General features: G+C 39.2%; 1 pseudogene across 1 annotated transcript in view; it reads left to right on the plus strand.

Annotated features, from left to right (window-relative positions):
* LOC307055635 (ferritin light chain-like) overlaps positions 1 to 16,743 on the plus strand; it is a 40,144-nt pseudogene extending 23,401 nt beyond the window's left edge. Inside the window, exon 2 of the transcript in view lies at positions 16,217 to 16,743. The product of the transcript in view is annotated as a ferritin light chain-like (transcript). The remainder of the gene's footprint in view (positions 1 to 16,216) is intronic.
* Positions 16,744 to 22,691: the final 5,948 nt, after the last annotated feature.

Here is a 22,691-nt window from a genome sequence, read left to right on the forward strand (position 1 = left end):
ATTGCAATACAAACCACATTCATGGATTTGCTTCTTGATGATCTTTGTAATACTGTAACAGCTGACCATTTCCTCATGCCTCTTCACCTTAACTTAAACCTGGTTTTTCACTAATGACCTCACATTTCCTTCTCTATCACTTGGTTGTCGGCCTCTTTTCCAACTCCAACTGCAACTCACATTTCACTCTGGAACCAAAGGAAGACTCCCACCTTCCTGCTTTTTAGTGATACCTCAAGGTCATTACCATATTGTGATCACCCTGAAGAATAGCCAGACAATTGCTATTGCAGAGCCATCTGACAGTTTGTAGCTCTAAAAATTAACTAAGGACCACATTTGTCCAAAATATCCTAGTTTAAGATTTTGGTAATACAGCAACAGTAATTCCGAAGTCATTTATGACAATCAGTGTGGGAAGCACCCTCCTTCAGGAAGATCCTTTGCCGTACAATACTTTTTCCCTGTCAGGTAATAAGGAAGCACGGCCGTGGAAAGTAACCTCCTGTGGAAAGAAATACTTGGCTTCGAGACGGCCTGAAGTTCATACATTTTTCTTGAATTAGATTCCCCATTAGTTACTTCATCCACAAAGAGGTAATTATCAGAATTCTGTAAGCAATTAAGGAGATGCTACTGCACATTCTTTCAGCTTGTTGACCTTTCTCACTTTATTTCATGTGGCTATCTGAAACATCAGTGATTTACATGTCTTTTTTTTTTTAGCAGATTTCTGTGTGTGTGTGTCCCCATGATGAAAACATCATTAAAATAAGATATCACGAATAGACTCTTAAGAAGCAGAGTCTACTTAAAGTCCCAGAAAATGTGAAAGCACTAATATTCATGGACAACTCTACATTCTGAAAGTTACTCCAAATTTTATTGATCTCTATTTTGTCTAGGAGTTTTTCAAATTTTCTACCATGATCATTTGTTAGTTTTATAATTACATAATAAAGGCATTACATCATACAATCTTTTGTAATCCATTGCCGTTTTAAAACTATTTGTTTCCTTGTCCTCAGCAGATATGTCATAGATTATTAGTACACAAGCAAAGACTTTCAACATAACAGTACTTTAGAGTGAGAAGAACTATACTGAGCTATCTCTATCCTAAGACAATGCACTAGGAAAGCACTAGGAATTCTTAAGCACTAGGAATACAGACACGATCAAGGGGCAAGTTCCTTGCCTTCGAGTATACATAATCATTATAGCAAATGCTTAAATAGCACTTAGTAGATAACTCACCACAGCAGTCTTATTATACTCCTTTTTAATAGGTGAGCAGAGGAAGCCACAGGGAAGTCATAGGGTAAAGCCAGAATTTGAACCTAGGTAGACTATAGTACACTCTCCACTGCTTTAACTACTACATTAAAATATGTATATATAAAAGTTATATATATATATATAACTCCAAGTATTTGAAAGTTACAAAACACTTATCTACCAAAACTCAAAAAGGAGCACACAAACTTGCATGGAAAATAAACATGTAAAAGTTCATGAATAAACCACAATATAACCTGCTCCACATAATATACTGACTTCAGTGTCCTGGGCCTCTCCCATCCTTAGGTAGCCGGAAATTACAACAAAATAATACTTTTCACCTTTGGAAGCCACACCATCTCTCATACCAACCAACCAATTACTTCCTTAGAGAGAATAGGAAATTAACCTGAATATCATATATATATATATATATATATATATATATATATATATATATATATATGTGGCATTACTGATGTAGAATCTTTGTTTAAAGACAATAACTTCAATAGCAGAGGGAACTTTACCATTGCAGGCTTCAGATAACCTCTATATTTCTCAGATTTTATGCTAAATCATAAAATGCCATATTGTGTCTGAAGCTATTTTTTCAATAGTCCATTTTCTTAAATGGACTAGCAAAGCAGTAAATACTGAGGAACATTTTGGCTCCCAAATCCTAACAAACAATAGAGCAGGGGTCAGTAAATTATGGCTAGTGGGCCAAATCTAGTCCTCTACCAGCTTTTATAAATGAAGCTTTATTGGAACACAGCCATGTTCCTCAGTATATGTATTGTTTGTGTCTGTTTTCACATCACAGCAGCAGAGCTAAGTAGTTGCAAAAGAGATTGTATGGCTTGTAAAGCCTAAAATATTGACTGTCTGACACTTTATGGAAAAAGGTCTCCAACGCCTGCAATAGTATACAATGAAAGTGATGCTATGTAACATCTAAGACTAGGTCATAAAAGGTCATGCAGCTTTTGCATGATTCTCATGGAATGCTTGAACCCTGGACACTCATTCTTGGGATACTCTACCTTGAATCCTAACTACCACATTATGAGAAGTCCAAGCCACATGGGCAGCCATCTATAGGCACTCCAGTCAACAGTCCTTGTTGGGCCCAGTCTTCAAGTCATCCCATCTCAAGGGCCAGAAATGGGAATTAAAATTATCTAGATGAGTCCAGCCCCAGCCATTTCAATCCTCATGAGGTGAGGTTTCAGACATTAGTCATGGAGTAGAGACAAGCCATCTCCTCTGTGTACTGTTTGAATTGCTGACCCACAGAATCTGGGCACATATTAACATTTGTTTTTTGTTTCAACACTAAGTTTGGACTTCTTAATTCTGTAGCGGTACATAACTGTGTTATCTATTAGATAACACAGTTAGATATCTATTATCTAATACATAATATAGCACTGTGTCTGTACACAGGAGATCTACGTTTCACAGAGCACATACTTTTAGATGTGAATGTTGACTGCTCAATTTCTAAGAGGAACGTATACACACATCTAGGTACAAAATGTTTATGTAAATATTAGACCTATATAAACTAATCTATATTATCCATAAAATAAGGGGCCCTAGATAATGGCTAACATTTCTTTCTGGTATTTATTGTGTTCCAAGAACTGATAAATTCTTTCATTGTATGAATTTTCTCTTTTAACCCTCATAGTAACTCGCTGAGAGAAGTAATGTTATCTCTATTTTATAGATGAGAAAACGGAGGCAAAAACAGATAACATGCTCAAGAGTACTCAACAAGTAAATTTGAGAGTCAAGATTTGAATCCAAGTTCTCAAGTTTTAGATCCCTTACTCATAGTCACTAAGCTACATACTGAGGAAGGGGATGAAAGCTGAAGCCATTACCTCCTGCTCAAGAAGTTAGACAGAAACTTAGCAGGTATGGTTGAAAGAAGACAGGACTTGGAGTCGTAAGTCCAGAGCCTGAGTGATGACATGACTTCTCCTCTCCTCTAGATACAGGTTTGTGTTTAGACAATGAAGAAGAGCACTGCACGTTTTGATGGTTGATTTCTGGACTTAATGACGACCAGAGAGTGGAAGTTCACCAGGGAGCTATTCTGCAATGACATAAATTATTGATCCAAAATCAAACCTGTAGTATAAATTACTGATTCAAAATCAAATCTTTATCATGTCTCCCTTGCATCAGAAGTCTTTCCCACTCTTCATTTCTTTTTAAACCCTTTCCTGTCTACTCTTGGCCAAAGCTTGAAGCCTGATTTAACATTTGGAAATAAAATAATGAAATAGTCATAACACAGCAATTCCAATGCCTACTGAAACAGAAGCTCTAAATAATTTTTCAGATAATTTAGGAAATTAAAAATACTTACATCATAGATGCAAAGACAGAAGTTACTTGTGTAATAAAATAAATCGTGAGACAAAAGGTTTCTGGTCAAGTAGATTTGTTTAAATAGGAACACTAATCTGAGTTCTACCCCTGTGCTAAAACCCAGTGACAGGTTGCATACAGCTTCTAAAGGGATAGTTCAGTGCATTGGGTCAAATTCATGCCCTAAAAGGTGGTATTCTTAGTAGTACTAGAAGACAGAGTGTGACTGTCTTCTTTGGAACATAGATGAAGACCCCAAGGTAGACAATATCAAGGACAAGTTATGTAGAATAAGATATTATCTCAGTCCTTGGGACATGTCATCCAGGATAGAACAAGAAGTAGATTTATTATCAAGTACATGAAGCCAGAGACAGTAAGCAATGAGTGGTAGTTGGTTAAAATAGACAGGTTTTAGAAGTAGAGGCACGGAGGTAGACAACAAACTTAGGGTTACCAGGGGATTGTGGAGGGGAGGTTAAAATGGGAGATTGGGACTGAAATATACACACTACTCTACATAAAATAGATAACTAATAAGAACCTGCTATTCTTATTAGCACAGGGAACTCCACTCAATACTCTGTAATGGGCTATTTGGAAACAACTCTAAAAAAATACAAGTGGGGCTTCCCTGGTGGCGCAGTGGTTGAGAGTCCGCCTGCTGATGCAGGGGACACGGGTTTGTGCCCCAGTCCGGGAAGATGTCACATGCCGCGGAGTGGCTGGGCCCGTGAGCCATGGCCACCGAGCCTGCGCGTCCGGAGCCTGTGCTCCACAACAGGAGAGGCCACAACAGTGAGAGGCCCGCGTGCCGCAAAAAAAAAAAAGTGGGTATATGTATATGTATAACTGTTTCACTTTTCTGTACACCTGAAACTAACACAACACTGTAAATCAACTATACTCCAATAAAATTGTTTTCAAAAATAGGTTTTAAGAACCATAGTCAGGGAGCAGTGTGCATTGGAAAGACCTGACAAGAAATATTTCTGCATCCTCAGGCAGTGCTCCCCAAGCTGGCTATTGCAAGGGTGAGCATTTAAGAGATCTTTGACATAAGGAGGACATGAGATTAACAATCTATCCCAATGTGCATGAATTATTCTCCTCGGGGCTATCAGAAATCAGATGGCATCCTAGAGCAAGGGTCAGCAGATCTTTTCTGTAAAGGGTCAGAGAGTAAATATTTTGGATTTTGTGTACCATACGTATCCGTTGCAATTGCCTATCTGCTGCTGTAGCACAGAAACAGCCATGCACAATACCTTAATGAATGGGTGTGGCTGTGTTCAAGCAAAACGTTATGCACAAAACCAGGAGTCAAGCGAGATCTGATCAGTGGGCCAGAGTTTGCGGACCCCAGTTCTGGGTCAGCGTTCACAGCTGAATGAGTCATGAGGCCTTAAGTTCCAGTTCTCATTGTACTACTTTCTACCTGGGTGAATTTGGGTTCATCCTTTTATTTATATGGGCCACTATGTTAGTCAAGTTTCTCCAGAAAAACAGAACCAACAGCAGGTGTATACAATGTGCCCATATATATTGATAGATATAGATCTAGATATCAATATTGATACCTAGATCTATATCCATATCTATATAAAGATAGAGAAAGAGAGAGAGAGATTTTAAACAATTGGTTCACACAATAATAGAGGCTTGGTAAATTCATAATCTGCAGGTTAGGCTGTCTAGAGACTCTAGGAAGAGTTGCAGTTCAATTTCTGTAAGTCTTCTGGCAGAATTCCTTTTTGCCACAGGGAAGTCAGTCTTTGTTTTATTAGAACTTTAACTGATTGGATGAGGCCCACCCATATTATGGAGGATAATCTGCTTTACTCAAAGTCCACCACCAATTTAAATATGAATTTCATCCAAAAACACCATCACAGGGACTACCCTGGTGGCACAGTGGTTAAGGATCTGCCTGCAAATGCAGGGGACACGGGTTTGAGCCCTGGTCTGGGAAGATCCCACATGCCGTGGACCAACTAAGCCCATGCACCACAGCTACTGAGCCCATGCACCTAGAGCCCATGCTCTGCAACAAGAGAAGGCACCGCAATGAGAAGACCGTGCACCACGACGAAGAGTAGCCCTCGCTTGCTGCAAATAGAGAAAGCCCACGGGCAGCAACGAAGACCCAACGCAGCCAAAAATATAAAGAAAGAAAGAAAGAAAGAATTTAAAAAACACAAAAACGCCATCACAGAAATATCCAGAATAATATTTGACCAAATAACTGGGCATGGTGGCCCAGACAAATTGACATGGAAAATTTACCACCTAAGCCATAGTTTTGTCATCTTTTACTGAGAAATTTGACTTATCTGAACTATTTTCATACCTAGAAGATACCTTCTACAGGTAACATGATTTGGCGCCAAAAGCCATAAGCTAGAGCATTTCATTCCAGGTCCCTCCTCAAATATCCATGATAGGTAGAAATCTGACATCAGTAGTTCTTGAAATCTCCCCAGTGAATATAATATGCAACCAGGGCTGAGAATCTGGAGATGTAGAGAGAATTTAAATTGAACTTTAGTTAAACAGGAAAACAAGCTCTGACTCTACTGGCTGGAGCTAGACAAGGGATATGCATTTAGTGGGATGAGAAGATAAAGAACACTAGGGAGTAAATCAAATGCTTTACACCTGTGCTTAGCTAATTGTTACTCAGATAATTCAGACAATCTTACAGCATCGGAACCCTGAAATTCCTTAGTTCTGTTTACAAAAAAGTAACTCTTCAAGTAACAGAACTCTGAGAATCATGTAAATCATAAAGAAAAAGAAAAAATCTTATTTTCTGAATTAGTTGATTTCATATATACTGTTTCACTTCCATGATATTAACTAGTTATCTTTCTTTCCATTTTATGGTTGAGGAAAGTAAGGCTTTAAAAATCTCAGTCATGGGCCTCCCTGGTGGCGCAGTGGTTGAGAGTCCGCCTGCCGATGCAGGGGATACGGGTTCGTGCCCCGGTCTGGGAGGATCCCATATGCCGCGGAGCGGCTGGGCCCGTGAGCCATGGCTGCTGAGCCTGCGCATCCGGAGCCTGTGCTCCGCAACGGGAGAGGCCACAACAGTGAGAGGCCCGCGTACCACAAAAAAAAAAAAAAAAAAAAAAAAAATCTCAGTCATTTTCTCAAGGTCACTTGTTAAGGGTGTGGTAGGCAGCATAATGGCTCCTAAGAATGCCCTCACCCTAATCCCTGGAACCTATTAATATGTTACCTTACATGGTGAAGAGGACTTTGCAGATATGACTGAAGTTATAGACCTTGAGATAGAAAGATTATCCTGGATTACCTCATGGAACAAATCTAATTGCATGAGTCCTTAAAAGCAGAAAACCATTCCCAACTGTAGAAAGAGAAAGATAGAGATGACTTAATAGAAGCAGAATCACAGCGATGCAACATTTTGGGTTTTGTAGGTGGAGAAAGGGGACTCTGAGTCAAAGACTATAAGTGACCGCTGGCAGCAGATAAAGTCCAGGGAACAGAAACACCCCTAAGAGCCTCCAGAAAACAATGTAGCTGTGCCAACACTTTTTTTTCTTTTTTAACCATCTATATTGGAGTATAATTGCTTTACAATGGTGTGTTAGTTTCTGCTTCATAACAAAGTCAATCAGCTATACATATACATATATCTCCACATCCTCTCCCTCTTGCGTCTCCCTACCACCCTCCCTTCCCTATCCCACCCCTCTGGGTGGACACAAAGCATAGAGCTGATCTCCCTGTGCTTTGTGGCTGCTTCCCACTAGCTATCTATTTTACATTTGGTAGTGTATATATGTCCATGCCACTCTCTCACTTCATCCCAGATAACCCTTCCCCCTCCCTGTGTCCTCAAGTCCACTCTCCATGACTGCATCTTTATTCCTGCCCTGACCCTAGGTTCTTCATAACCATTTTTGCTTTTTTTTTTATATTCCATATATATGTGTTAGCATATGGTATTTGTTTTTCCCTTTCTGACTTACTTCACTCTGTATGACAGTCTCTAGGTCAATCCACCTCACTACAAAAAACTCAATTTCATTTCTTTTTATGGCTGAGTAATATTCCATTGTATATATGGGCCACATTTTTTTGTGTGTGTGTGTGGTAAGTGGGCTTCTCACTGTTGTGACCTCTCCTGTTGCAGAGCACAGGCTCCGGACGCGCCGGCTCAGCAGCCGTGGATTATGGGCTCAGCCACTCCGCAGCATGTGGTATCTTCCTGGAGCAGGGCATGACCCATGTCCCCTGCATCAGCAGGCGGACTCCCAACCACTGCACCACCAGGGAATCCCTGTGCCACATCTTTATCCATTCGTCTGTCGATCCTGCCAACACTTTTACTTTACTCAATTGAGACCAATGTCAGACTTGTAAGGTAATAAATTTACCTTGTTTTGAGTCACTAAGTTTTTGGTAATTTGTATGAAAGCAATAAAAAACAAATACAGAGGTTCTACAAGAGCCAGGCTATATATTTATCCTTCAGTATTTCTGAAATGAATTTAACATTGTGATTGACAGCAACAGCAGCAGCTTCCATGGGATCCCATCACACACCTGAGGAAAAGCAGCCTAATACAAAGCAGTGACAGCAGCAGGTCATTGCCCCACATTTGGAGTAGAGAGGCACTTGTTCTACTGTAGCAGCAGCATAGCCTGAATGGGAACCCATCCTCCTGTGGCACTAGTCCCATCAATATTAGTGTAATTGTGATTGACAGCAACAGCAGCAGCTTCCATGGGATCCCATCACACACCTGAGGAAAAGCAGCCTAATACAAAGCAGTGACAGCAGCAGGTCATTGCCCCACATTTGGAGTAGAGGGACACTTGTTCTACTGTAGCAGCAGCATAGCCTGAATGGGAACCCATCCTCCTGTGGCACTAGTCCCATCAACATTAGTGTAATCTGCTAGCATCTGCTGAGCCAACAGGCCCCACATATACAAACCCTCCAACTCAGCAGCATTAAGTGAGCCAGGCTCAGGGTTTCCTGAAACTCATATCCAATGGCACTGGAAAGACCAGATATCACCTACAGTTATGAAAACATAAAAAAACAAAAACAGAACACTGGGAACTTCAGAAAGAAAAGGGGAACAATGGAATGGGTGAAAACAAATGGGGTAAATAGAAGAGACTATCATTAGCCTCATGAGTTTCTTAAATACTATATGATGGTCAAAGCAAAAATTAGGACACCATCTGATGTGGTTCTCAATGTAGAGAAAGGAAATACTACAGAAAATCATACTTTAAAACTGGGGAATATTAAGAGACCTAAATGGAAGTAAAATTTTGAAACTTCACTTGAAGTCATAAAACACTGATTCCTGTAGACTATGATAAGTTACATATGTATACTGTAATGCCAAAAGCAACCACTAAGAAAACTATACACACAGTATACACAAATGATTATAAATAAATAAATTTAAATGGGCTTATTCAAAAATGTTTAAGTAACCCGCAAGAAGGCAAAATAAGAGAAACGCAAGATTGAGAAACTAAGGTAAAAGACAAAACAAAAAATAAAATGGTAGACCTAATCTTTAACATAGCAATAATTACATTAATGTAAATGATCTAAGTAACCAAGTCAAAGACAGAGATTGGAAGAGTAGATGAAAAAATCACAAGCATGATCCAAGTATATACTGTCTATAAGAAGCTTACTTTAAACATCATGATATAGGTAGTTCAGAGTAAAAGGATGAAAATCATATATCATGTGAACATTAATCAGAAGAAGCAGGAATGGATAAATTAATATCAGATAAAGTAGATTTCAGAGCAAAGGAAATTATTAGGGGCAAACAGGGTCATTACATAAAGATAACAGGAATAATCCACCTAGATGACCTAGTGATACGAAATGTGTGTGCACCAAACAACAGAACTTCAAAATACATGAAGCAAACACTGAAAAAGGTAGTAAAAGGAGAAAATTTTAAATCCACAATTATTATTTGAGACGTCAACACAGCAATTTATAGAACTACCAGACAGAAAAATCAGCAAGGATATGGAAGAGCTGAAAACATCATCAATCAACAGGACATAACTGACATTTAAAGAACACACTCAATAAGAGCAGAATACATATTCAAGTGTCCGTGGAACATTCACTCATATACCATACACTGGGTGATAAAAAAACATTAGCAGATTTAAAAGAATTAAAATCATAGAGAGTATGTTCTCTAGCCATAATGGAATCAGACTAGAAATCAATAACAGAAAGACAACAGGAGAATCTTCAATGACATGAAAACGAAACATCACAATTCCAAAGAATTCATGGGTAAAAAAGACAGCGTCAAGGAAAAAATTTTTAATGCATAGAATAAAAGAAAATGGAGATATAACAGATCAAAGTTTGTGGAATGAAGTGAAAGTAATGCTAAAAGGGAAGTTTATAGAACTAAATTGGGAAATAAAATATTTCAAAGCAATAATCTCATTTTCTATATTACAATAGTAAAAAAGGAAGAGGAAAAAACAATAAACAAGCAGAAAGAAGGAAATAATAAAGATGAAACAGAAATCCATGAAACTGAAAACAGGAAAATGGGGGGGAAAATCAATGAAACAAAAGGCTGGTTCTTGGAAATAAACAATTTAATCAATAAAGATCTAGCAAGACTGATAAAGGGAAAAACAGAGATGGCACAAATCACAGATATCAGATATACAACCAGGGATACCATGACATATCCTGCAGGTTAATAAGGGACAAGTTATTATGAACAAGTCTACACTCTAAATTCAAAAATGTAGATGAAATGGGCCAATTCTTCTACACCCAAAACTACCAAAACTCAGCCAAGATGAAATAGATAATCTCAATTTTCCTGTAACCATTAGAAACACTGATTTTTCATATAAAAACGCCCAAAAGAAATATTCAGGCTTAGATGTTTCACTTTTACCCAAGACTTAAAGAATGAAAACCAATTTTACATGATTTGATAAGAAATAGAAGTAGAGGGAACCGTTCCTAATTAATCTTATGAAGCCAGTATTACCTTCATACCAAAACCAGACAGGAATAGTATAAAAAGAAGAAGACTATAGACCAATATGTTTTATGAAATTGCCTGTAAAGATCTTCAGCCAGATATTAGCAAATTAAATCCAGAAATATATAAAAAGAATAACATATCATGACCAAGTGGTATTTATTCCAGTTATGCAAAGTTGGTTAAATATTTGAAAATCAAACAATGTAATCTACCATATCCAATAGATTAAGGGGGAAAAGTCATGTGATCCTATCCATTAATGCAGAGAAAGCATTTGACAAAATCCAATCCCATTCATGATTTGGCACATATATACAATGACATATTACTCAGCCATAAAAAGAAACAAAATTGAGCTATTTGTAATGAGGTGGATAGACCTAGAGTCTGTCATACAGAGTGAAGTAAGTCAGAAAGAGAAAGACAAATACCGTATGCTAACACATATATATGGAATCTAAGAAAAAATAGGTCATGAAGAACCTAGGGGTAAAACAGGAATAAAGACACAGACCTACTTGAGAATGGACTTGAGAATATGGGGAGGGGAAAGGGTAAGCTGTGACAAAGCGAGAGAGAGGCATGGACATATATACACTACCAAACGTAAGGTAGATAGCTAGTGGGAAGCAGCCGCATAGCACAGGGAGATCAGCTCAGTGCTTTGTGACTGCCTGGAGGGGTGGGATAGGGAGGGTGGAGGGAGGGAGACGCAAGAGGGAAGAGATATGGGAACATATGTATATGTATAACTGATTCACTTTGTTATAAAACAGAAACTAACCCACCATTGTGAAGCAATTATACTCCAATAAAGTTGTAAAAAATAATAATAAAATTAAAAATTTTTTAAAAAGAAGAAAAAAACCCCCAAGCAAACTAGGAATAGAAAAGGAACATACTGAAACTCATCAAGAGGATCTACAAACAACCTATACCGACATTATATTTAACTGTGAAAGACTGAATGCTTTCTCTGTAAGATCAGAAACAAGGCACCGATATCTGCCCTCACCACTTTTATTAAATATATTAATCGAGGTTCTAGTAAGAAAATAAAGCAAAAATAAATAAATACATAAATTTAAAAGTTAAATTTTTAAAACATTTATTTAAAAGATAAAAGGACTATTCCTACTACGTTGAATAGGAAGGAGTATATCCTACTGAATGTTGAATAGTAATATATACTATTATATTAAATAAGGAAAAGTAAAACGGTATCTGAAGAGGAGATGATAATCTAAATGGAGAAAATACCAAGGAATCCACGAAAAGCTTGAGAAATAATATTAGTTTGTAAATGTTTTAGAGTACAAATCAACACAGTTTTATCAAATTATATATTAATAACAAATGTGTAGAAGCTTAAATAAAAATATGTGATGCCATTTACAACTGACCTAAATAAATACTTAAATATAAGCCCAATAAGACATTTATAGGTCCTCTATACTGAAAATTACAAAATGCTGATGAAGAAAAATTTAAAAGTCCCAAACAAATAGTGAGACATACCTTGTTCATGGATTAGAAAACACAACATAATAAAGATGTCAATTCTCCCCAAGTTAAGAGGCTTAACAGAGTTACTCTTAAAATGCCCTCAAGGTTTTTGTGGATATAGACAAGCTTATTCTAAGATTTATATGGTAAGAAGAGGCTGAAGAATAGCTAAAACAATTTGTAAAGGAAGATTAAAATGGGAGGAATTCATCTACCCAATTTCAAGATTTTGCAGTAATGATGGAGGTTAGATACACAGATCAATGGAATGGAATAGAGAACCCAGAAATAGACTGACATAAATACATTTAACGTGTTTTTGACAGCAGTGTGAAAGCTATCAAGGAAGAATAGACTTTTCAAAAAATGGTACTGAAACAGTTGGACATCCCTCGACAAAAACAAACAAACAAAAAATGAACCTTAACCTAAACCTCCACACCTTACACAAAAATTAAATCAAAGTGGATCATAATCTTCAATGTAAAAGCAGGACATTTTTAGAAAAAAAAATAGGAGAAAATCTTTGGCATCTAGAACTACGTGAATAATTCTTAGACGTGACACCGAAAGTATGATCAATAAAAGCAAAAATTGATAAATTGGATCTCATCAAAATGAGTTAGAAATGCTTCATAGAAGATCATTTTAAGTGGATGAAAACTCAAATTACACAGTGGGAAAACGTATTTGAAAATCCCACATGAGACAAATGACTTGTATCTATAATATACAAAGAACTCTCCAAACAACTTAAAAAAACCCAACTAGAAAATAGGCAGAAGACAGGAACAGACATTTCATGGAAGAGAATATACACATGGCAAAGAAGCACATGAAAAGATGCTCAACATCATTAGCCATTAGGGAAATGCAAATTAAGACCATAATGAGATATCAGAGAATAACTAAAATTAAAGTATAGTGACAACATCAAATGCTGGTGAGTACATAGAAAAATGATATCACATCACTGGTGGGAAAATAAAATGGTTTAGCCACTCTGAGAAACAGCTTGACAGTCCCTTTTAATCCTAAAAGTAGATTCACCCTACAACACAGTAATTGTACTCTTGAGCATTTATCCAAAAGGAACAAAAACTTAATTAAGTTCCCACAGAAACTTACACATAAATGTTCATAGCAGTTTTATTTATAACAGCCAAAAACTGGCCACTACCCAAATGTCTTTCAATGGATGAATGTTGAAACAAATTGTGATAAAATCTTATGATAGAATACTACCGAGCAACAAAAAGGAACAAATTATTAATATATGCAAAAATTGAAATGAACTTCAAGGGAATGATGCCGAGGGAAAAATTTTAAAAAGCCAATCTCCGAAGATTAAGTAATTCATTATGATATTTACATATTATTCTTAAAATAACAAAACTGTGGAGATGGAGAACAGATTAGAAGTTGCCAAGGGTTAGAGATGGGGGTAGAAAGTACAGCGGGGGATCTTTGTGAGGTTTTTGTGGTCCCAGTACAAATAATACAGCAATCTTGGTTTTAACCCCGAAAGATGTTTAAAAGCAATTCCTAATAAGAGGTGTCCAGATATTTAGCAATGGCAGCAGATTAGAGGTAGAGCTACCCAACATGACAGCTTCAAAACAGATGGTACTAATTCAATGCATATGTTAATTTTTAAAAGGCCAATCACAATACTTAAATGGTATATATCTTAACGATATTATTCTAAAGATCCAGCTATACCAGATGGACTAGCAGGATTTTCTGTACATTCAATCTTATTTAAGACAGTAAATCTTTTTTTTTTTTTTTGCGGTAGGCGGGCCTCTCACTGTTGTGGCCTCTCCCCTTGCGGAGCACAAGCTCCGGAGCACAGGCTCAGTGGCTATGGCTCACGGGCCCAGCCGCTCTGCGGCATGTGGGATCTTCCCAGACCGGGGCACGAACCCGTGTCCCCTGCATCGGCAGGCGGACTCTCAACCACTGCGCCACCAGGGAAGCCCAAGACAGTAAATCTTATAATAAGACAGTTAAAAAAAGAAAAAGAAAAAAAAACCAAACCAACTACAGTTAGATATTCTCATAGGAAGATGAGGTGAAAATATGTAGCAGCGGTTCAAGAGCTTAAGCAGTGGCATCTAAATTTGGCTGCACATTAGAATCATCTGAAGCACTTTTTAAAAACCCTCACACCAACAGTTGGTCATCCTAAACCAATAAAATCATTTTAAATCTCCTCAGATGATGCTATTGTCTAGCCAGAAGTGAGAACCAGCGGACTAAGCAGAAGGGGATGTTTCTACAAAGATTTCTTTTTTTGTTGTTTTTGTTTTGTTTTGTTTTTTGTGGTACATGGGCCTCTCACTGTTGTGGCCTTTCCCGTTGCGGAGCACAGGCTCCGGACGCACAGGCGCAGCAGCCATGGCTCACGGGCCCAGCCGCTCCACGGCATGTGGGATCTTCCCGGACCGGGGCACGAACCCGTCTCCCCTGCATCGGTAGGCAGACTCTCAACCACTGCGCCACCACGGAAGCCCTACAAAGATTTCTTAACAATAAGTTCTTTCACCCAATCAGATTTACCTTCCTGCAAAGGGGTAAAGAAGGCTAGATGTTGTCCATACTTGCTTAGCTTTAATTAGCACTTGTGACTTGCCCAAAACCTAGATCATGTTTCCCCTAAATTTCATGTTATTTCCTAAGTTCTTCAAATCCAGGGCTACGGGGTTTGCCAGGATGAGATTTTAAGTGCTCACACAGGGGAAGTCCCTGGCAAACCAGGACAGAGGTCACTCGACATTGAAATGTAAAGCATCCTAAATAACCCTGCCACTGCCCCCAGATACTAGTCTGGGCCAACCAGTGGAGAAAAGGCATTCTCCATTACTACCACGGCAAATGCTGCTGTACTTGCCTTGGCTACTCCCTATCTTTTCCAGGCGTCTCTCCCCTTCACCTGCTGGTGGACGCTTTGGCAGCTGCCAACGCAGATATTTTCAAACTTTAAGGTGAATAAAAATCATCTGGAGGGCCAGTTATAACAGAGATCACTGAGCCCCACTAGAGTTGCTGATTCCATAGGGCTGGGACAGGGCCCTAAAACTTGAATATCTGACACATTATCAGGGGACGCTGGTAAAGCTGGTCAGGTTGTTACCGAATGCACGTTCGTGTGTCTGAAGCACAGTGAGGCCAAACAAACCGAAAGGTTGCAGTCTGGAGCAGAGAAAGGTTTATTGCAGGATCGAGCAAGGAGAGGGGTGGCCCGTGTTCCAAAAACCCTGAAATCTCCAAAGGATTTCAGCAAAGCATTTTTAAAGGCCACGTGAGGGAGGGACGTCCCAGGGAATGTGATCAGCTCGTGCACAATCATCTGACTGGCTGATGTTGAGGCCACAGGGCAGGTAACATTATCCATCCTTAGGTGCCAGAAGGTCTGGGGGCTGTGTGCTCATGATCATCAAAGAGTTAATTTCTTCCATTGGGTGGTGGTTTTTAGCATCTGAAAACTCAAGAAATATGCCTGAGATACTATTATCTGAGTACTTCAGAGAGGAACTACAGCAGAGGCTATGGGGGATGGGTCTGTCCTAGGAAGGCCCCATAGGGTACTGCTTGCTTACAAGGTGACCATACTTTGAGAACCACTGCTCTAGTGGCTTGGAATGTTAAAGTAATGGAAGAATCCCTTCCCAGATCTAGATTCTAGTATCACCAGCTATTTTGGTGGGGGGAAGGGTAAGTTTTGTCCTTGCTTGGACTTCTTGTTCATTTATATCAAAGCCTATTTGAGGCAGTGCACTCGGCAGTCCTGCAGATCTGTCTTTTGCTTCAACAGTGTTTGGAATGAACAGACCCAGGGACGCTCCTTGCTCCAGCCCCCGACCACCCTCCAACATTTCTTCCTGTCGCAACCTTTGGAATCAGCCACTCAGCTATCCTCAGCCTCCAGGACAGGCCAACACCGTTTTTGGAGCTTAGCTCCTTATCACTGATCAACCACGAGTTCCCACGTTCGTCAGAATTATTCCATCGAGGTGGAGGCCGCCATCCACCGCCTGTTCAACATGCATCTGTGGACACTTACCTCTCTCTAAGCTTCTATTTCCACAGCAACAGTGGGACTCTGGACAATGGGGGCCGCATTTTTTGCCAACTGGCTGAAGAGAAGTGTGAGGGCGCCCAGCGACTCTTGAAAATGCAAAACAAGTGCTGCGGCCGCGCCCTCTTCCAGGATGCGCGGAAGCCTTCTCAAGATGAGTGGGGTAAAACCCAGGACACTGTGCAAGCCGCCATTCTTAGGGAGAAGAACCTGAACCAGGCACTATCGGATCTGCGCGCCCTGGGTCCTGCCCGCGCAGACTCCCACCTCTGTGACTTCCTGGAGAGCCGCTTCCTGGAGGAGCAGCTGAAACTCATCAAGAAGATGGGCAACCACCTGACCAACCTCCGCAGGCTGGCTGGTCCGCAGGCTGTGCTGGGCGAGTATCTTTTCGAAAGGCTCACGCTCGAGCACAAACAGGAGTCTCTGACGTCCAGCGGCCTCTGACGAGCCCCTCTGGCGTCAGAGTTTCTGCCTGAAGCCCAGCTCTGCAGCCACTAGGCAGCTTTGTAACCGCCCTGGAGCCCTCTCCCAAGCCTTGGACCAAATGGAAACAATAACGCTTTTTGCAGAAGGAAAAAAAAAGCCTATTTGAAACACAAACAGAATAAAGAGAAAAAAAGAAATATATATATATATTCATGTTTTTTAACATATGAATTGCCCCACTTTATCTGTGTGAAATACGTTTGTTCCCGTTATTGGGCTGGTTCTCAAGCTTTGCTGCTCGTATGAATTACCTAAAGAGTTTTTTTTTTTTTTTTAGTATTAAATATTTTTTTAATTAGTTTCTGCTTTATAACAAACTGAATCAGTTATACATATACATCTGTTCCCATATCCCTTCCCCTAAAGAGCTTTTAAGAGAAACTTTTGTGTCTAGGTCTCAGCCCCAGAGATTTTGATTCAGTAGGTCTAGGGAGGAGCCTGGGCACGGAGAGGTCTCAGAGTTCCCCAGGTGATTCTAATATGTAGCAACTTTGTGAACCACCTCTTGGCTTCAATCCAGCTAGTGATCAGATATTAAATCTAAGACACATGGGCTAGTGCGTGAGCTCTGCTGCTAGGTGTGTTCCATTTTCTTCCTCCTGGAAGATTCCTGCCAGGGAAAATGATTGATAGTTGTGTTACTTCTCTGAAATGGATAGAAATTTCCAATTAGCGTGAACAGGGGAGGGTGAATGGGTGAATGCAATAAGGTGTATCATTTATGTATTTCCCTATGTGTATGGCTAGAAGCTTTTGCAACTGACGTCTGCCCTACTTTTCATGCGAATGGTAATGCTTGTCCTCCTAATGCAGCTGTAAACTTTATAAGCCCATAGGTAGACAGCATCACAAAATATTTACCCCTCCCACTGGCCCACTCTCAAGCTTCACTCCCCTTCCCCAATACACAAATGTACATCAATGTGCTGGAGACCAATATCAACATACTGACCTTCAATTCTTCTACTTTGCAGCTTCCCTCTTATCAGGAGATGTCAGCATTTAGTGCCCAGAGGAGGCATTTCCAGTCATCTCAGCTTAGAGGTCAAATATCCAAATATCCAAAGCAAAAAAGGTTAAAGAAAAGAAGAAGAAGAAGAAGAAAGCAAGGAAGAAAAGAAGGAAACAATTTTCTTATCTCATAGTAATAAGGCAGTTTTCCTTAAAAAAAAATAAAGACTTAAGCCTTAAATTCTCTTTCCTAATCAAAATGTGCTTTTCCGTCTTTAGACTATTCCTCTTATATCCTGTATTATTCATGATGTTTAATTCTTGAAATAGCACATGGCTGAAAACAGAAGCTAACCTCTTGTCCACTATGAATTAAATCTTCTTTTCCTAGGACCCGTCTACAATGTACAATTTGGGGTTTGCCAACATAATTATTTTCTCTGAAATAAGGTACAGCATTTTGCCTTTTCAATATAGAGTTATACAATACATTGTTAACACAACATAGTTAATATAGTCAATACAACTATAACACACATGATATGATGCCACTTTGGTGATTTTCTTCATCCATGTAATTCTGAAATTTGACAGTATAGTTTTCATATTCTAATGAGCTGAGTATTACCTTTGCAAGGATAGAAAAATAAAATAAATTCATAATATTCTTGTGTGGTTTGCCCCTGGGGTGGATTACCATAGTGGGGGCATATTTGAGCCTTTCTCCAAGTCATTAAAAAACCTCCAGCGAGTAGCCCCTTGTCCTCTCCAGGAAATTGCGGGAAAGTAGCTTTAATCACAATAATCCTGGGGGGAGAAATCTTGGAAATAAGACATGTGCTTCTGTGCCTTGTTGTTTTGCAGAATAGCAATGATTGCTTTAGCAGCTTCTATTGCCATATGTGTATAGTAAGTAAATGAACATAAAATTGAATGAACGCATAAAAGAAGGATAAACCCACCCAGTTTAACAAATCCACTCTCTCACCTGCTGTGCCCTGAAACGTGAAAGAAAGAATCACGGGATCATAAGGATTCATAAAATAACAGTCTCTGTTAACAATATTGACAGGAGGTATAAGGATGATTTGTCTGATGTGGGACCAACAGCTTAACTGCTTAATTCTTTTTTTTAAGGGCAAATCATTCATTTATTGTTTAAAGATCGCAAGACAACATCTGAATTTTTGTAGCACAATTTAAATGTTTTACTTTTTTGATAAAGCAGAGTATAATAGAAAAACAATTAGTTTCCAGTAATATCTATATCTCTATTCAGAATTAAGTCTTCCACAGACATGTAACCTGGAAACAAAAGCCTGTTCCAATAAGCAAAGCTTCAACAGAGCGGCTACTTTTCGGGCCAGGGAAAGGTTCATCCCTATAGGATCATGATGTGCTGTGTAAAATGGCTGCAAGGTCACAGCCTTGAGGGTGTTGGAAGTCTGTTATCCTATTCCACATTAAGTAGTTCGGTGAACTTCAAACGACCGTTCGTCTGCAACCAAGCTGCCAACCTTTAACTGATATTTCAAACAGGTAAAAAATAAATGAAAAGAAATCCCTACACTGATGTTCCTTGATTTACACTGTTAAATGGTTCATTAACATGTAATTCTGGCTAAGAATTACATTTGAGACTCCTTGCTCAGATTTTGGTTAACAGTACTAATCTTTAGAAATTCAGTTCTTATTAATCAATAATTTGTCAGCTAGGATACATTCAGGCATCAGCTGCAACTACAGAATAGGTGCACTGCCTCAGCGCTTTGGAAAGACATAATCACCAACACTACTAGCAGACAAAATATCTGTTACTAGACAGCATATGTGCAGTACAGCAAGACAAAAACATATATTCATGTGTGCCGCGGACCAGCCGGAGAAAGAGGATTTCACCGCCCAGGGTCAGAAGGGACGGGGTAAGGAACTGAAGTAGCACCGACGAATGGGGTCAGAAGGACCAAGACAACTGATGGTTGCAAGGTAAGTTTTATTATGCTACGGTTGCAGATTATATAGACTAGAAAAGGGAAGGTTGCCAGATGGTGGTTTACATTATCTATAGACTGTCTCGGCTCAAGGTTAACTTCCCTGGGAGAAAACCCATAAGCCCAGAATCATCCAAAATAACCTGCATGTGCAGGGGGGAGACAGCTTTGCTTGTCTCATTTTACATTCTTTCTGATTTCTGGGCCCTGCTGATTTATCTCCCATGGAATGGAACAAGGAGGGGAACAAGTAGGGACAGTCCCTTCGAGCAGCGGCGGCATGCCTGGCATGTCCGTAGCCTGATCTCAAGGCTGACTGTTTCCTTCAGTTCCCCCTTTTTTATTCTTTAATTTTTGCTGCAAAATAATTCGATGAAGCGTAGTGCCGAGAGTAGTATATTGTTGCATGAGGATACGAAACAGACATGAGAAGATTATTATCAATAATAGGCAAATTATGGCCAGGGTAATAAATCCTGACAACCCTCCAGTAATCCACGACTGAGGGTTTAACCACTTTAAATGGTCCAGTAAAGTTTTAATTACATCTTCTTGCGAAATATCATCAAGATGTGCATTTTGCATATCCTGAATTTCAGCATTTAATTTCTTAAGATCAAGACTAATATTATCTGACCAAACACTCAGCAGATGCATTTTTACTTTTTCCCATTCCCAAATACAGTCATTGTACTTGTAAGGAGTAACACAAGTCATGTATACTTTTCATGACAAGCTAAACGCATCCTCAATTTTAATGCTGCCATCTGATCTCCAATCCCCCAAATTGCGTTTTTAAAGTCATCTAACTTGTTATTCATCTGTAAATCTATGTGACTTTGTAAAGATAAAGCAAGACTGGTATTTTGAGATAATTGATTAGCAAAGTGAGCATGATTAATACTCTGTGAAAGAGCAAGACGGGCAGTAGCCGCAGTAGCAGACAGAGCAGCCAAGGCAAGTAAACTTACTATTAGCCACCCAATAAAGCGTCTCCTTCTCTGCAAGGCTTTAGAGAGTTCCACCCATGCCTGTACTCCAGTATCTTCATACCAAGGTTCTCTCAGATGTACAGGCACCATAACATATATGGGTTGCTTTAGTATAAGCACAGATTGTGTTCCTGCAGAAGGGAACATACAACTGTAAAAATACAATGAACACAGCTAATATTATATCCTCCTTTGGAAGAATTACCAATGTTAATAGAACCAATCAAAAGTGTATATGGAGGAGCAACACAAGTTATAACAGGTGTATTGGAATAAGTTAGAGCTAGTTTCCATATATCCCAGTTCTTTTGAAATGCGATAAACCTATCTATGACGGGAATAGAAGAGATAAGAATTTACCCCTTGGTATAATCTATAGTACACCATATTTGGTTATTATTCCAAGATGCATTGCAACATTCAAAATTGGATCCAGGAAAGTTAATGGTCATAAAAGGAGGAAATTGATTTTTTGACTTTCTCTTAAGAATAGTAACCATATGTCCAGCCATAAGTATCCCTTGTCCTCCAAGTAAAAGCTTCATACACAAATAATTTCCTGAATCTTCACCTGTAACCTTGGCTATAGTAATAGCGGAATCCCTAAGTGGTGAGGCGTATGAGATTCGACCTCTAATATTAATAGGTTGCCCATTTTTATAGCAAATGATGGTATCCTTAAGATCCTCTCGTCGGCTGGTAGCCGGGCATGTAAGAGTAATGTTGGTTCCTGTAAAACGAAGGATGCCTGGAGAGCCTGACAAACTAATTGATTGATCCGTTCCCTCATAAACATCTGTATGCTCATAACTAATAGCCTTTACACATCCAGTTTCCAGATTCAATGGGCTAAGACGGACAGGATAGGTACTAAACCAGTTAGTATAATTTACAGACATATTGATTTGTTTTATATTCCCAATAAGAGGCCCATAAACAGTATCATTGTAAAATACAGGAAACTCTGCTTCAGACCAAGATATGGGTTTTAATAGTGGAGGATCAGGTACATAGGCCCAGTAAGTTGCTGCATTAACAGAGGGAACACATGAAATGGTTGCCAACATAGCCAAAAATAAAGTCACAGGTGTAACAGGATTATTCTGTTGTTTCACTAACTCTTGAGCTCGTGAAACCAATTGTTTAATTTGTCCCCAAGTTGGAACATCACTCCTTTGAGTCGTCCTGGCAAGTGCTCTCTTCTTCTTCTTTTGCTGAATCAACACTGTCAAATTTTCGGGAGAGATGCAGAGCTTCTTCATCTTCTGAACTAGTTGTGAGCTGTGGCGAGCCATCTATTTGCTTGACTAAGCAAGTGCTCAGGAAGCCAGAGAGGTCCAGGAGCTGATCTGGGAAATATACACACGTGACCACGTCCCCAAATCAACACAGGATCAGGACCACGCCAAGTGCTGGTTAGCGGATCTTTCCCGAGGACCTCCAGAGATTGAAAGGCCAATCTTGGCTCAGCCACCAACCTTTCCCCTGTCAACAGTGAGAAAATTTAAAATACACAGAGCATGATTTATAAGGTTATGTAGTGTTGTTCTATATAATTCCCCCATTTTTAGTTTTTCAATAGTTAGCTTTAAAGATCTATTTGCACGTTGTATAATACCTTGTCCTTGAGGGTTATATGGAATGCCTGTAATATTGGTAATTTGTAATGAATTACAAAATGTTGCAAAAGCAACACTAGTGTGAGTGGGCCCATTATCTGTTTTAATAATTTTGGGAAGGTTCGTGAAAGCAAAACAGTGTAATAAATGAGTGATAACATGTTTAGTAGCTTCTCGGGTCTGTGCTGTAGCACAGACGAAACCAGAATAAGTATCAATAGTGACATGAACAAACTGTAATTTCCCAAAAGACGGGATATGAGTAACATCCATTTGCCATAAATGACTAGGTAATAATCCACGAGGATTAACACCATTATGTGGAACAGGAAGGTGAGGTAAGCACTGTGGGC

The sequence above is a fragment of the Hyperoodon ampullatus genome, assembly GCF_949752795.1.
Source record: "Hyperoodon ampullatus genome assembly, chromosome: 7".
NCBI lineage: Eukaryota > Metazoa > Chordata > Mammalia > Artiodactyla > Ziphiidae > Hyperoodon > Hyperoodon ampullatus.